This window comes from Ostrea edulis, chromosome 6 (genome assembly GCF_947568905.1).
Source record: "Ostrea edulis chromosome 6, xbOstEdul1.1, whole genome shotgun sequence".
Lineage (NCBI taxonomy): Eukaryota > Metazoa > Mollusca > Bivalvia > Ostreida > Ostreidae > Ostrea > Ostrea edulis.
This window is the reverse complement of record NC_079169.1, coordinates 9,702,489-9,718,382: the sequence shown is the minus strand read 5'-3', so window position 1 is coordinate 9,718,382 and position 15,894 is coordinate 9,702,489.

The window sequence follows — 15,894 nt, the reverse complement described above, 5'->3', positions numbered from 1 at the left end:
CAAATCAAGGGGAAGTAACTTGCATGAGTATTAGAATATTTTCGTGATATTTCGTGTGTCAAAGACATAAGTGGCTATATAAACTTATTACTACTATTGGACCGAAAGATTTGCCAATAAATGTTTGTTTCAGAAGTGAGTATATAATGATACATTTACAATGTATATTTGACTGGAAATTATGCTTTTCTTTTAATTCCCCTGTGTATGGGATATATTAACGTTAAAAAAATATATATTACCAGCTTCAATCAAGAAATAGGAAACGAGATTTTTAAAATATATATATATAAAATAAACAGCAACAATAAATTACTATGCAACTGAAATGAAATAATTTGATAATCAATAAATCAATGCTTCATTCTCATAAATTATGAAGTACGTAGGACTTCATACATCAGTTGCAAAGAGGAGGTTGGAAAATACAAAATACTGCATATACAACATGTACAGGTTTAATTTTTCAAATATTACCATGTATAAAATATAGAAAAAGATTCATTTAACAAACGACCAAGTTTTATCATATTAAGATTATTCATCATAGTAAAGCTACGTAAGGTCCACATTTTCCCTTACAACAAATAGAAAGCATAGCCTAAACTTTTAAGCAAGACAAGATTTGTTTATGTTTACAAATAGTTAGTGGAGTTTTATGATATTTAGATTCTTTATTAAATTTTTAGACAATATTTAAAGATTTTCTGGCGATTGTTTTATTATTTTGTGTACACTAAAAAAGTATGATATTCATCTCCTACTTTGTTTTTTGCATAAATAATATAAACGTCAACTTCTAGGAGTACTATTCCATCTTCCACACTCAATGAGCTGTTTGAAATTATTACATCTAAATTTATATAAAATTAGTGCGTATTTTCGAGGCAAAATAGTGAAATAATTCTCGAATATCAGAGAATCTTTGAAAAGTCCGTAATTTAAACATTTTGGAGAATTAAAGATGAATATTACTCCTTCATTCTAGAATAAATTGGTCTATTAATATTCTTTTAACTTCTTGTTTCATTCAAATTGGATTATATAGAAATTCTGTTGTCCACAAATATGAGTCCACACTCATTTAATATTTTTTAATAAAGACGGTGTTGCACAGAAGCGGAAATTTTCCCTAATCGGAGCTCCGTGCCAACATTCGTGACGTAGAACTGACCCTCATTCATATTTATACTCATTGCGCATTTGCCATTTAAATACCTGAAGGATTCCCCAGTACTAGGGACAAGCCAAATATATTTTATGTGTCAATACATTATACATGTAGTCTAAAGATAATTTTTGAAATCGTGAAAATTAAATTGTCTTCTTTTTTCCCCTGAGTATCAGATACAATGTATACGGTTACATGTTACGAGTGTGTCAAATATTTAATATTCTATACTACTACAATCCAAAAGCTCTTATACTCGTATGTTTTATTTTCTACAACCAACAATTGGCAACTGTGCATGACTTCTGGCCACAAAACAATATATGGGAAGTTTAATACGCATGAATGAAATTCAACATTATTCAAAGTACATGCATCTGTAAAAATTGATTCAACATAGCAATTTGCTACTGGAATACATATAAACTCAAATTGTTTAACGGCTATTTACCTCGTTTGGCCTTAAAGTTTTTCTTCCAAAGTTTTGCAAAGTTCACAACGGTTTTTCGTAAAAGGCACCATGCCTTTGTCAACAACTTTCATTCAGAAAAACATAAAAGTTCTCGTTAGCAGCCTTGACTATCAAAACACTGGTATTGCATGCTGTATTCGGCGTGTTTGTTGAGAGTCTTATTCACAAACTAAACAGTGTCCAGGTTGGAAGCTTATTTCAAAATCGGAACATGGTAATAAACAGCGATTTAACATGAAACATTTATAAAAACTAGAAGCGTGTTTCAATTAAGAAAAAAAATCAGATGGAAAAGGAATATGAAAACAATATGTTCGTGAGGGAGTCGAACCCGGTCGTTTTAAAAATAGAAAACATCTTAACATTTAAGAGTCGACGACCTTATCCACTGAACCACGCAGTAGACCATACATTACTGAGGAAAATTAACGTACAGGTGAAGTTGAAAATAGTACTAGTGAGGTCGTTTCTATTTTTTTAAATTTACAAAAAATGCCCTCGTGAAACAAAATTTCAAAGGACAGTTTTTTAGAGGAAAATTCGAAGAACATGCTTATGCTTTGTTTCACAGAGGCAATTTTTCTGAAATTCGGGGATACCCCTCCATTTTAACGCTAAAAATCATATACATGTAAATCGCTTATTGATTGATTTAAACTCGAAATATTTTGGCTAATTTTGTCAATAAACGTCTTTTAAACTTATTTAAAAAAATTATTGAATCAAGACATACGTTCCAATTGGTTTTATCATATATTTGAATAACTTAAATTTTTCGATCTTTCATGCAACACCTTTAGGGAAATTGACATGAAACGTGCAACACCTTCTTTTCACCATTGAATGTCTTTTTATTTAAGTAAATGAAATATATTAACGGATAATTTATCAGTGTTACTAGAGAAATGAAGTTTTGCCGAAAACTCAATCATTCTTGTCTTAATCACAGCTAAAAGAGATTATCTCCTAAGTTTCCCATCTATCATTCCAATAGTTGTCTTAGTTCTCAAACTCAGTATATATTTACTGAATTTTAGATGGAAGTCTTTTAAAAAATATTTTTGCGAACCCCCATATCTCGCATCCGTATAATATCCATAAAAAATAAACAAGTGACCCACAGGCCTTACTGGTCCTCTGAGATATTAGTTAAAAGTATCAATAACAACAATGATCCAAAAAATACATAATAATTTTCCTTTTCTGCATATATGTTAAACTTATACGGTACCAATTTTGATGCACCAGATGCGAATTTCGACAAATAATGTCTCTTCAGTGATACTCAACCGAAATGTTTGAAATCCGAAATTACGATAAACTTGCTAGAGCTATTTAAGGGAAAACCAGAGTGCCAAAAAGTGGAGTCAAATGTAAAACTTATACGGTACCAATTTTGATGCACCAGATGTGCATTTCGACAAATAATGTCTCTTCAGTGATGCTCAACCGAAATGTTTGAAATCCGAAATAACTATGAAGTTTTAGATCTAAATATAGCCAAAAACAGCGTGCCAAACAAGTGGAGCCAAATTCGTCCAAGGATAAGAGCTATGCATGAGGGAGATAATCCTTAATTTTGAAATGAATTTCTAAATCTGAGCAACTAAACCACCAATTTTTTGCCCAAAAATGTTTGCCCATTACGACGGCGTATTGCCAATTTAACCTAGCAGAAAAAATAAAAATAAATCGTTTGTACGATTTATTAAATCGTAGAAACGATTTAAAAAGTCGTTTGTATGATTTAGAAAGTCGCTTGTACGATTTAGAAAATCGTTTGTACGATTTAGAAAGTCGTTTGTACGATTTTTAAAGTCGTTTGTACGATTTATTAAATCGTAGAAACGATTTAGAAAGTCGTTTGTACGATTTATTAAATGGCAGAAACGATTTAAAAAGTCGTTTCTACGATTTAGAAAGTCGTTTGTACGATTTAGAAAATCGTTTGTACGATTTAAAAAGTCGTTTGTACGATTTATTAAATCGTACAAACGATTTTAAAAGTCGTGTATACGATTTAGAATATCGTTTGTACGATTTATTAAATAGTTTGTACGATTTATAAAGTCGTTTCTACGATTTAGAAAGTCGTTCTACGATTTAAAAAGTCGTTTGTACGATTTAGAAAGTCGTTTGTACAATTTAGAAAGTCATTTGTACGATTTATTAAATGGTAGAAACGATTTAAAAAGTCGTTTGTACGATTTAGAAAGTCGTTTCTACGATTTATCAAATCGTAGAAACGATTTAAAAAGTCGTGTGTATGAATTAGAAAATCGTTTGTACGATTTAGAAAGTCGTTTGTACGATTTTGAAAGTCGTTTGTACGATTTATCAAATCGTTTCTATGATTTAAAAAGTCGTTTGTACGATTTATTAAATCGTTTGTACGATTTAAAAAGTCGTGTGTACGATTTAGAAAATCGTTTGTACGATATATTTAATAGTTTGTTTGATTTAGAAAGTCTTTTCTACGATTTAGAAAGTAGTTTGTACGATTTATTAAGTCGTTTGTACGATTTAGAAAGTCGTTTGTACGGTTTAGAAAGTCGTTTGTACGGTTTAGAAAATCGTTTGCACGATTTATTAAATGGTTTGTACGATTTAAAAAGTCGTTTCTACGATGTTTAGGTCTCGGGTGACATATTGCAATTGGTATTCGTCGGTCATCGTGCGTTGAATTCGGCTCGCAAGTATTTAAAATCGGCCCGAGAATGCCGCCTCCAGCTGGAGGCGATGAATTTCCAGTTTACGTAATGGCGCTGGTTCTGACGTTTTCCTGGCAAGATAAATATCAAATTCATAAAAAAGCCAGAAAAACGTCAGATATATCGGACTAACGGGGATATATGGAATCGACATATGAATATTAATGAAAGTTATTGTTAATAGATAAAACGTTGTCGATATATCTAAATATCGAATTGAAGGCCACAGCAAGAGATTTTTTCTTCTTATGTAGAAGTTTCGGAATGAATTCTGCTATATATATTAGTTTTGGTGAGGATGTACTCAATGATGTTTGTGCCTTAGAATCTGAGAGGAATTCAAGTGCATCATGTTCAGCAAACTTTGAACTGAAACTCTTATAAGAATATATCTGATGAAAAAATATTGAAAATAGAATCAAACGGTTTGAAAGAGGTTGAGAGAAACACCATATGCAGGTGATAATGAAATTTTGCTACATAAATATCAGATAATTCTGCAGATGATTGTAAATGCAAGGTGAAGATAACGAACAGTGATCAATCTCATAACTCCTACAATCAATACAAAATAGATAGTTGGGCAAACACGGACCCCTGGACACACCAGAGGGGGGATCAGGTGCCTAGGAGGAGTAAGCATCCCCTGTTGACCGGTGACACCCGCCGTGAGCCCCATATCCTGATCAGGTAAACGGAGTTATCCGCAGTCAAAATCAGTGTGCCAAGAACGGTTTACAATCGGTATGAAACACGTCAGACAGCATTTGACCCAAATGCGAGGTTGTATTGACGAACTAGATCGTTATAACGACCATAGAATTTGCGAAATGCTGACTTCAATCGAGACTGTTGAAATCCCTGTACCATCAACTTGTTTGTCAGTAGCTTACCTCGATTTAAAAACTTACTATACCCAGAACAAGATCTTGCGTATCGAATCAGTTGAGATATATAAACACCATATGCAGGTGATAATGGAATATTGCTACATAAATGTGGGAAGTTGACGATGAAGAAGCTGAAATCATCCCGTTTGTCATACAGTTGAGTTGTCAGTTTGCCGTTAATGTCTACTTTCAATAAAATATCTAAGTATGAAGCAGAAGTGGACGACTCTGTGGTGTCCTTTATTTCGTGCTCACAGGGATATATCAAATCGACATATGAATGAAAGCTATCATTGTTAATAGACAAAACGTCGTCGATATATCTAAAAGTCGAATTGAAGGTCACAGCGAGAGATTTTTTCATTTCACGTAAAAGTTTTTGAATAAATTCTGCTTCATATGAATATAAAAACAGGTCAGCTAACAAAGGAGCACAATTCGTGCCCATGGGAATTCCAACAGACTGTTGGAAGACCTGATCGCCAAAGACCACGAATATATTGTCAATGAGGAACTCTAGCATATTTTTTATTTGAACTTCAGAGTACTTGTGCATGGAATCAGAGTGGTGTTTAACAAAGTAAGTTTTTGAATGACTGATCACTAGATATGAATATTTCCGTTTTCCGTTTTTGTTGAAGAAGCAACTGTCTATGATGTCAAAAAGTCTAGTCTTTAATTTATCGTGAGGAATGGTCGTGTATAGTGTTGAAAAGTCATAGGTTTTAATGTTATTGATTTGGGGAAAATTCTGTGATTTCAAGTTTACTAAACGTTCTTTAGAGTTTTTTAGAATCCACATTTGATTAACACCACTTCTGGCATATGTAGTCGCACAGTAAATTGAAGTTTCTCCTTCACAGCTGTTAATATTTTCGTGAGGAGCAAAGATAGGGGCTTGGTAGAGCACTTACTGGATCCAGCAATGTATCTTTGTTTGTAAGGGTTTTTATGTAGTTTAGGAATCCAGTATAGGTACGGTAACTCATATTCATTCGACCCATTGACTGGAATATTAAATGTGTCTAAAACTGAAGCATGGTTTTGAATAAATCATAAAATCTATGTGATTGATTTCTGTTGGATGTCGGATTACGTAATTCTGATCCATAGTAGAATTGAGACTTGTCCAGGATAAACTATTATTGCATTTTCAGGATTTGTATTGAATTTCACAGCCAGCAGAAATCACAATATTTTCTATTACAGATTTTCTCGCACTCGATAATTCAAAATGTAAATCTAGACGTTCTGTTTGTTCTCGGGTTTTGTAGTTTAGTTTTAGTGCTAGTCTGCATTCATGTTTTTTTATCTAAGTTTTCATTTCAATGTAAATATTCTGTCGTCTTGAAGATCGATTGACTCTATATTGTTTAACGTACCTCTCGAGAATTTTTCACCCATATGGAAACATCACCATTGTCGACGAAGGGCTGCAAAATTTTGGACTATGCTCGGCGTTTATGGCTTTAGAGCAGGGAGGGATCTTTATCGTGCCACACCTGCTTTGACTCGGGACCTCGGTTTTGCGATCTCATCCGAAGGAACCCCCCCCCCCCCCCATTTAGTTTCTCACGAGAAGCAAGGGCTATTGAGAACCTATTCTAACCCGGGTCCCGGCTACGGGATTTTGTCCTGAAGAAGGAAAATGTTGTTGATTTATAGGACTTTATTTATATAATCATTTTCATTCATATGTCGAGATTCGATAAATCATTCTTACAACTGTATTTTAAACGAACTTGGTATTATTTCCACTTTTGGTAATCGTACTTATACTCCAACTGCCCTTTCAAAAGATGAAATTCTTCAAAATCATGCCTCCGTTTTAGACACATTTAATATCCCAGTCAATGGGTCGAATGAATATGAGTTACCGTACCTATACTGGATTCCTAAACTACATAAAAATCCTTACAAGCAAAGATACATTCCAGTATGTGCTCTACCAAGCCCCTATCTTTGCTCCTCACGAAAATATTAACAGCTGTGAAGGGGAAACTTCAAACTTACTGTGCGACTACATATGCCAGAAGTGATGTTAATCAAATGTGGATTCTAAAAAATTCTAAAGAACTTTTAGTAAACTTGAAATCGTAAAACTTTTCCCAAATCAATAACATCAAAACTTATGATTTTTCAACACTTTACACGACCATTCCTCACGATAAATTAAAGACTAGACTTTTTGACAGCATAGACAGTTGCTTCTTTAACAAAAATGGAAAACGGAAATATTCATATCTAGTGATCAGTCATTCAAAAAATCACTTGTTAAACACCACTCTGATTCCACGCACAAGTACTATGACGTTGAAATAAAGAATATGCTAGAGTTCCTCATTGACAAAATCTTCGTGGTCTTTGGTGATTAGGTCTTCCAACAGTCAGTTGGAATTCCCATGGGCACAAATTGTGCTCCTTTGTTAGCTGACCGGTTTCTACATTCATATGAAGGAGATTTATTTAAAAACTTCTACGTGAGAAGAAACAAGAGTACCGCAAACGGTACATAATACGCCCGTGAAATGCTTACATATGGTGCTTTTCTTCTGCTATAATTTGTATAACTTCGCTTCAGGTAGTATCTACTATCAGCCATCATGAGGCTGTGACAAACTTTCATATGAACAAAGGGTCTTAGCTTAAAAATCGAGATTTCCTCAAAATGGACCAAGTTCAACAACCTGTAATTTTTTCATAAATGGAAGAAAATCAAAACCCTTCCCTAGATGCACATCTTCAATACCCATACAAACACTCCACAGAATAAGATGGTCCTCATTTGAAAACTGTGGGAGGAGTTGGGCGGATAAATTATGTACCCTCCATAGAATATTAATTTCCAAATAGACTAAGTTCAACAACCTGTAATTTTCTCAAATATTGTAGAAAATCAAAATCCATCCCACATGCACATCTTCAATACCCATACAAACACTCCACAAAATAAGAATGCCCTCACTTCAAAACTGTGGAAGGAGTAGGGCGGACAAATTATATACCCTCCATATAATAATTATTTCCAAATAAAGGGGTAAAACTTTTGGAAAAAAAGATCGAAATGGATCAAAATTGCAGTATGATCTAGAGTGACCCACAAAGAAGCTACACACCAAGTTTCAGCATGATATGTGAAAGGGAAATGAAATTACAAAGAGAAAACCCCGAACGGACGGACGTACAGACATCGCTGTACCATAATACGTCCCGTCTAAAGGCGGGCCTATAAAAAATCTCTTGCTGTGGCCTTCAATTCGACATTTAGATATATCGACGACGTTTTGTCTATTAACAATAATAACTTTCATTCATATGTCGATTCGATATATCCCTGCGAGCTCGAAATAAAAGACATCACAGAGTCGTCCATTCTGCTTCATACTTAGATATTTTATTGAAAGTAGACATTAATGGCAAACTGACAACTCAACTGTATGACAAACGGGATGATTTCAGCTTCTACATCGTCAACTTCCCATATTTATGTAGCAATATTCCATTATTACCTGCATATGGTGTTTATGTCTCTCAACTGATTCGATACGCTAGAGCTTGTTCTGCTTATGGTCAGTTTTTAAATCGAGGCAAGCTACTGACAAACAAGTTGATGGTACAGGAGTTTCAACAGTTCCGATTGAAGTCAACATTTCGCAAATTCTATGGTCGTTATAACGATATAGTTCGTCAATACAACCTACATGATATCTATCATTGGGTCAAATGCTGTCTGACGTGTTTCATACCGATTGTTAGGCCGTTCTTGGCACACTGATATTGACTATGGATAACTATCAGCTCCACCATGACAATGTTCAAATGCGAAATTCTGCCCCTATTGATAGAAACCGGACGGTACAAAGGAGAACCAGTCAAGGACAGGAATTGTAATCTTTGCGAAAATAAAATTCAGACCGAAAAACACATTATCAAAATGCTCATGCTAAAGCGATCAAAGAAATTATATTTCATAAAATTGGATTTCGTTATTCATCATAATTATGGTAACTAGAATCCACATTATGATATCTCTTTATTCATTGATATTGTGTGCAACTTCGCACGTCCAACTGCAAACTTTGTATGTAATTCTTCAGATATGAGGCAAAAACACTTAAGGATAAGCAACTAACATCATATATTCCGTGCAAACTTTATGATTGTGTTTGAATTATCTATAGGTCCGGGATTAATTATTACTATCTTTACAGAATGGTAAACTTTGTATCATTACGCGGGCCACTATGATAAATTATTACAGATATTGAATCACATGAATAAGAAAATCAACGAGATTCCCAATTGACCTCAGATGGCTATATAAATACATTTTTTTGTAATAGAAATTGATTGGACTTACGAAATTGATCAATGTTCGTAATTTTCACTGTGAGCCTGGTGAGTATTAGTTCGAATAAAGTCCTCATATTTATTGCAGTGTTCCCTTAACATTAGAGTGTTGTCATAGTTTTGCAGTCATTTAGACTTACAAAAATCAATTATAGCTTACTTGATTTCGAAACAGTCACCTTACGTGCAGTACATGAGAACCAAACAATGCTGACCAGGCTTCAGTGTTTAAGGCAGGGGCTTGGAACGTCACATTTCCAATGAACACAAAGTCATCTTTTGAAAACAAGTTTCTACAACTGATTTATGATACTTGCCAAGCCTTCATAAGACTATACAAAGGAACAAAAAGCTTACCATCGACCACAGGAAATGTGATTGCATTAGAAAGAGCGCAGCTGCAAATATTCCTCTACTGATCAAGGGAACGGGGAAAAGAAAGAACGTTTTCACCGCATTTTATGCTGTGGGCAGCAATATTCTAGCTATACAGGTAGGACAGCACTGGTTCACAGACAGGGTGCTTTGACAGCTCAACAGTATATTGATGAAGTCATAAAGCCACACGTGGTTCCAATAAATCGGCATTCCGGGAGAGGGCTGAGTTTTACTAAACTTCTTCTCTTACGCAAAAATTTCCAACTTAAGAATTTCGTAAGTTTTAACTTGATTGATTGATTGATGTTTTCCGCCACACTTAAGAATTTTTCAGTTATATGGTGGCACCCAGTTTTTATTGGTGGAAGAGAGAACCCGGATACAATGTACCTGGGAGACCACCGACCTTCCGAAATTAAACTAGAAAACTTTCTCATTTACCTGCGCGAGCGGGATTCGAACCCGCGCCAACAGATGTGAGAGGCCGTGTGATTTTGAGCGCGATGCTCTAACCACTCGGCCACGGAGGCCCTGAGTTTTAACTTGAGATACGATGCATCTGTTTTAGTAACATGTTCTTAAGTTTCCATCGTAAATTTAACTTAGGAAATATTCTTAACTTACGATCTGACATTAAAGCTTGTGAATGCAAGGTGAAGATAACGAACAGTGATCAATCTCATACTCCTACAAGCAATACAAATTAGATAGTTGGGCAAACACGGACCCCTGGACACACCAGAGGTGGGATCAGGTGCCTAGGAGGAGTAAGCATCCCCTGTTGACCGGTCACACCCGCCGTGAGCCCCATATCCTGATCAGGTAAACGGAGTTATCCGCAGTCAAAATCAGTGTGCCAAGAACGGCTTAACAATCGGTATGAAACACGTCAGACAGCATTTGACCCAATGCGAATACAAAATAAAGAGTTGGGCAAACACGGACCCCTGCACATACCAGAGGTGGGATCAGGTGTCTAGGAGGAATGAACATCTCCTGTCGACAAGTCACGCCCGCGAGATCCCCATTTCTTGATCAGGCAAACGGAGTAATCTGTAAAGTCAACTTTTTACCTAGTGACAGGCCACACTGAAAAACCAGAACCCAGTGCACGTCGGTTCGTTAACTTTACTGAGAGTTAATTTTCCATTATATTTAACATTTATATAACATTAACCATAGGTGCCTGGGTCAAGGATATTGCACTATAACCTATATGTAAACAATGGAGGAAATTCGAACCACGAATAAATATTTCTCTTCGATCTATGGTGTCACTTTTTACATTTTTTAATATTTCAGGAAGCTTAACTACATGTGTCGTTACCACTATGAATCAGTAGGATAAGAATCTTTTTTCAAAACGTCGAGAATCATGTATATGCTTTTCAACTCATAGACCGAGTTATTTTATACATGTCTTGTTTTATCATACAAGTCTTCAAACTGCTGATGGATGATTGTCATTAGTAGGTAGCAGGGGATAATTTCGTACTATGGCCTGGTCAACTTCCTTTCAAAATGGAAAACCCCATAATTATTTGAAGTGATATTACATATGCAAAATGTGTGAAATAATTTTAGGATATATATCAAGTGTAGCCAACAGATTAATGAAAAATATGCAACATGTGGGTGTCAGCATGAGTTTTAGCATACAGATGGGTGCAAATACGAAACTAAGACATGTCGTAATTGCTGGAAAAAATTAAGATGAAAACCTACATGGTCCTGCGGTTTGGGTGGTGCAGATTTAGCCCAAATGAGATAAAATTAGAACGAGAAAGTTGCACCTGCTCGGAGCATGTTTTTTTTACCAGCACCAGTATGTATGGATTATGAGGTTTAGGGTCATAATTTATTCACTAAACCAATATGAAATACAAGTATTGGCATAAAATGGAAACGTGATTCATAATCTGACTTTGATGTATACGCCCTACCCACATGTTTCAGGACAACCAAAACTGTCCCCTGCCACCTAGGTTTTAATTCAACTTTAATATAAGATTATCCATATACTATACAGTCGTAGTCTAGTTTAGACCGGGTTAGAGAGCGATACAGATACAAACAAAGGAATATATGCCGTTAACATCAGCAACATTCTTCGTTATAAAAGGGTTCAGTCGTGTATTCCAACTTATTTCAAGTTTAAGTCTACACCCTGTATTTCCTACAGCTATACTTCTACTATTCCATCCAAACTTTTTAATTATAAACAAACTTTGCAGTGCCTAGATATAGACCATCTTATACGTAATCCACCAACGTGTTCTTCTTCTTCATCTTCCTTCAACTATAGTCCAGCTTGACATGTCATTATTGGTGATGTTGATATAGTTGAAAATGAGGACCTCAAATCACTTATTCTAAAAGGTCCTAAATACAGAGAACCTCGGTCTTTTAATTGACGACAGAACTTCATCTCTATTATGAATTCTGTCGAAGATTATGCCAGATGATGGGCTAAGTATGAAAAAGAACTTGATACATTGTCAGAATGGGTTGAAAGCATAAGAGGGATATTAAAATCCCGCATTAGATATATGAAAACAAAAGTAGATACCATCTACCCTTCTGTGTTTAGTAAACCAGAAGTGATAAAATAATTATATAGGTTACATGAGGAATATGTTTTGGTTCTAGCTGACAAAGCTAGTAACAACATTGTCTTTGTTTGTAAGGTTCATTATTACAACTGTATTTTAAACAAACTTGGCATGAATTCCAATTTTGGTAATCATACTTATACTCCAACTACCCTTTCAAAAGATGAAAGTCTTCAAAACCATGCTTCAGTTTAAGACACATTTAATATCCGTGTCAATGGGTCGAATGAATATGAGTTACCGTACCTACATGTATACTGGATTCCTAAACTACATAAAAACCCTTACAAGCAAAGGTAAATTGCTAGATCCAGTAAGTGCTCTACCAAGCCCCTATCTTTGTTCCTCACGAAAATATTAACAGCTGTGAAGGAGAAACTTCAAACTTCCTGTGCGACTACATATGCCAGAAGTGGTGTTAATCAAATATGGATTCTAAAAAATTCTAAAAAACTTTTAGTAAACTTGAAATCGCAGAATTTCCCCCAAATCAATAACATTAAAACCTATGACTTTTCAACACTATACACGACCATTCCTCACGATACATTATAGACTAGACTTTTTGACATCATAGACAGTTGCTTCTTCAACAAAAACGGAAATTTTCATATCTAGTGATCAGTCATTCAAAAAATCACTTGTTAAACACCACTCTGATTCCACGCACAAGTACTATGACGTTGAAATAAAGAATATGCTAGAGTTCCTCATTGACAAAATCTTCGTGGTCTTTGGTGATTAGGTCTTCCAACATTCTGTTGGAATTCCCATGGGCACAAATTGTGCTCCTTTGTTAGCTGACCTGTTTCTATATTTATATGAAGCAGAATTTATTCAAAAACTTCTACGTGAGAAGAAAAAATCTCTTGCTGTGGCTTTCAATTCGACATTTAGGTACATCGATGACGTTTTGTCTATTAACAATAATAAATTTCATTCCTATGTCGATTTGATATATCCATGTGACTTCGAAATAAAGGACGCCACAGAGTCGTGCACTTCTGCTTCATACTTAGATATTTTATTGAAAGTAGACATTAACGGCAAGCTGACAACTCAACTGTATGACAAACGGGATGATTTCAGCTTCTCCATCGTCAACTTCCCATATTTATGTAGCAATATTCCATAATCACCTGCATATGGTGTTTATATATATCAACTGATTCGATATGTAAGAGCTTGTTCTGCGTATAGTCAGTTTTTAAATCGAGGTAAGCTACTGACAAACAAGTTGATGGTACAGGAGTTTCAACAGTCTCGACTGAAGTCAGCATTTCGCAAATTCTATGGTCGTTATAACAATCTAGTTCGTCAATACAACCTATCAATGGGTCAAATGCTATCTGACGTGTTTCATGAGTGTGGATAACCCCATTTACCTGATCAGGATATAGGGCTCACGGCGGGTGTGACCGATGAACAGGGGATGCTTCCTCCTCCTAGACACCTGATCCCACCTCTGGTGTGTCCAGGGGTCCGTGTTTGCCCAACTATCTATTTTGTATTGCTTATAGGAGTTATGAGATTGATCACTGTTCGTTATCTTTCCCTTGCATGCAGAAGAGTATTTTTATCTGCTCTCCATTTTGTATTTGCAACAACTTTAATTGCATCAAGAGCTGTTGTACATTTCTCTTTGAACATTGCTATACTGTATAGCAGGTTAATATAAATACGGTGTGACGAGCGAAGCATGAAATGGTAATTGGCCTTCATAATTCGATTAAGTACGATAAATTAGAATCCACTTTAAAATATGTATATTTATTTTATTTATGAAATTCCCCTTGCGCTAAACGCCCAGTAACATCTAAATATCAAAGGTGGAATATATGAGATAATTATATTTTCCCGCGTTTCGTTAGTAATAGCGGGAAAATGTTGTATTGACGGTACAGTATATTGTACAGGTAGAATGGAATGATCCATTATTAGCCAATAGAATGCGAGTTAGAAAAACAGGTTTTCGAGCTGCAATTCAGGTATTCACTTCTAGCCGCCGTTCGTCACGAGATAGACGAAACTTAATGGATAATTAAATCTTATGTTTTCATCCATGCCATGCAAAGGTTAAACATTTACAAATAAGTTGTGAGGTCCGTTCACAACCCCCTGCATCCAGCGGCACTTGGCAACGGACACAGGTTTTCTAGAGTTTTTTGCGATTTTCATCGTTTTATTTCTAGTTTTTTCCTGGCCGGCCCTGATGCTATATAGAGGGGATTTGAGGTATATTTAAAAGTATTGATATTTATGTATTGCTCATATTTTGTATATGGAGTTGGAAGGTTATCTTAATTTTTGTACATGGGAAAACGCCTTGTTTTTCTGCGAATTGTGTATTTAGAATACAATAAATTACGGGCGTCCAGCAATCACGGCTGGCTGTCAGGCAATGTATGTTAGTGTTATGTTTTTGGTGTTAAAATGTAAATGTAGTTAATACATACAATATCCGCCTATTCATTTACCGCGGGAAACATAACGCTAGCCAAAGTAAACCGTGCATTGTGAGGTTACATTAAAGACCCATCTCATGACCGTACGGTCAGTGAAAATGTAAGCGGAGCCTAATCTAAACAGATGTTATTTACCTGGAGTGGCCAGGGTCTACCAAGATGTTAATTGCTATATCCCATGGCACTCAAAGAAATACACAGAGGCAGAACATGGTAGAAATCTACCTGTCCATGCTTTTTTATATATAGTTTTGATATACACAGGACCTGTCTCAGGGACCTCTGCAGAGTTTCTGTGGTCATAGTGTTTGAATAATGGTTGTATTCCTAAGGGTTACTGACACACATTCTACACCCACCCCTCTTTCTCTCTGTCATTGACTCAATGAATAATTTCTGTAATAAATATAGAGGTATCATAAATTGATGGCATAAATTATTTCAATAGGTTACAAGTTTTAGAAATAATTGTGCAAATTATTGTTTGATTTTTGATTGTGTAATTTATAATACATGTACAGGTATATAGAGGGGGAAAATTACAATTATATTGAAATTGCATTGTTCAGGGGCCTTTTTAAAAAAAAATTGAATTACAAGAAAATAGCAGTTGTAGACAGGTCATTGCTATCAAAACTCAGGTAGACTGGGCTTCCTCAAGATCTAAAGAATGCCTGTAGATACTGGCTGTTATTGTTATCAAAACACCTCTCTGGGGTAGTCCTAGACCACAGTGTCTGCAGATGTCACTCCACCTGAGATCTATTGTTAAATGTTTGATTGGCAGGCAGCTTATAATTTGGGAGTGTCAACTTAAAATTGGGTCTTTAAGACTCGATTTTTTC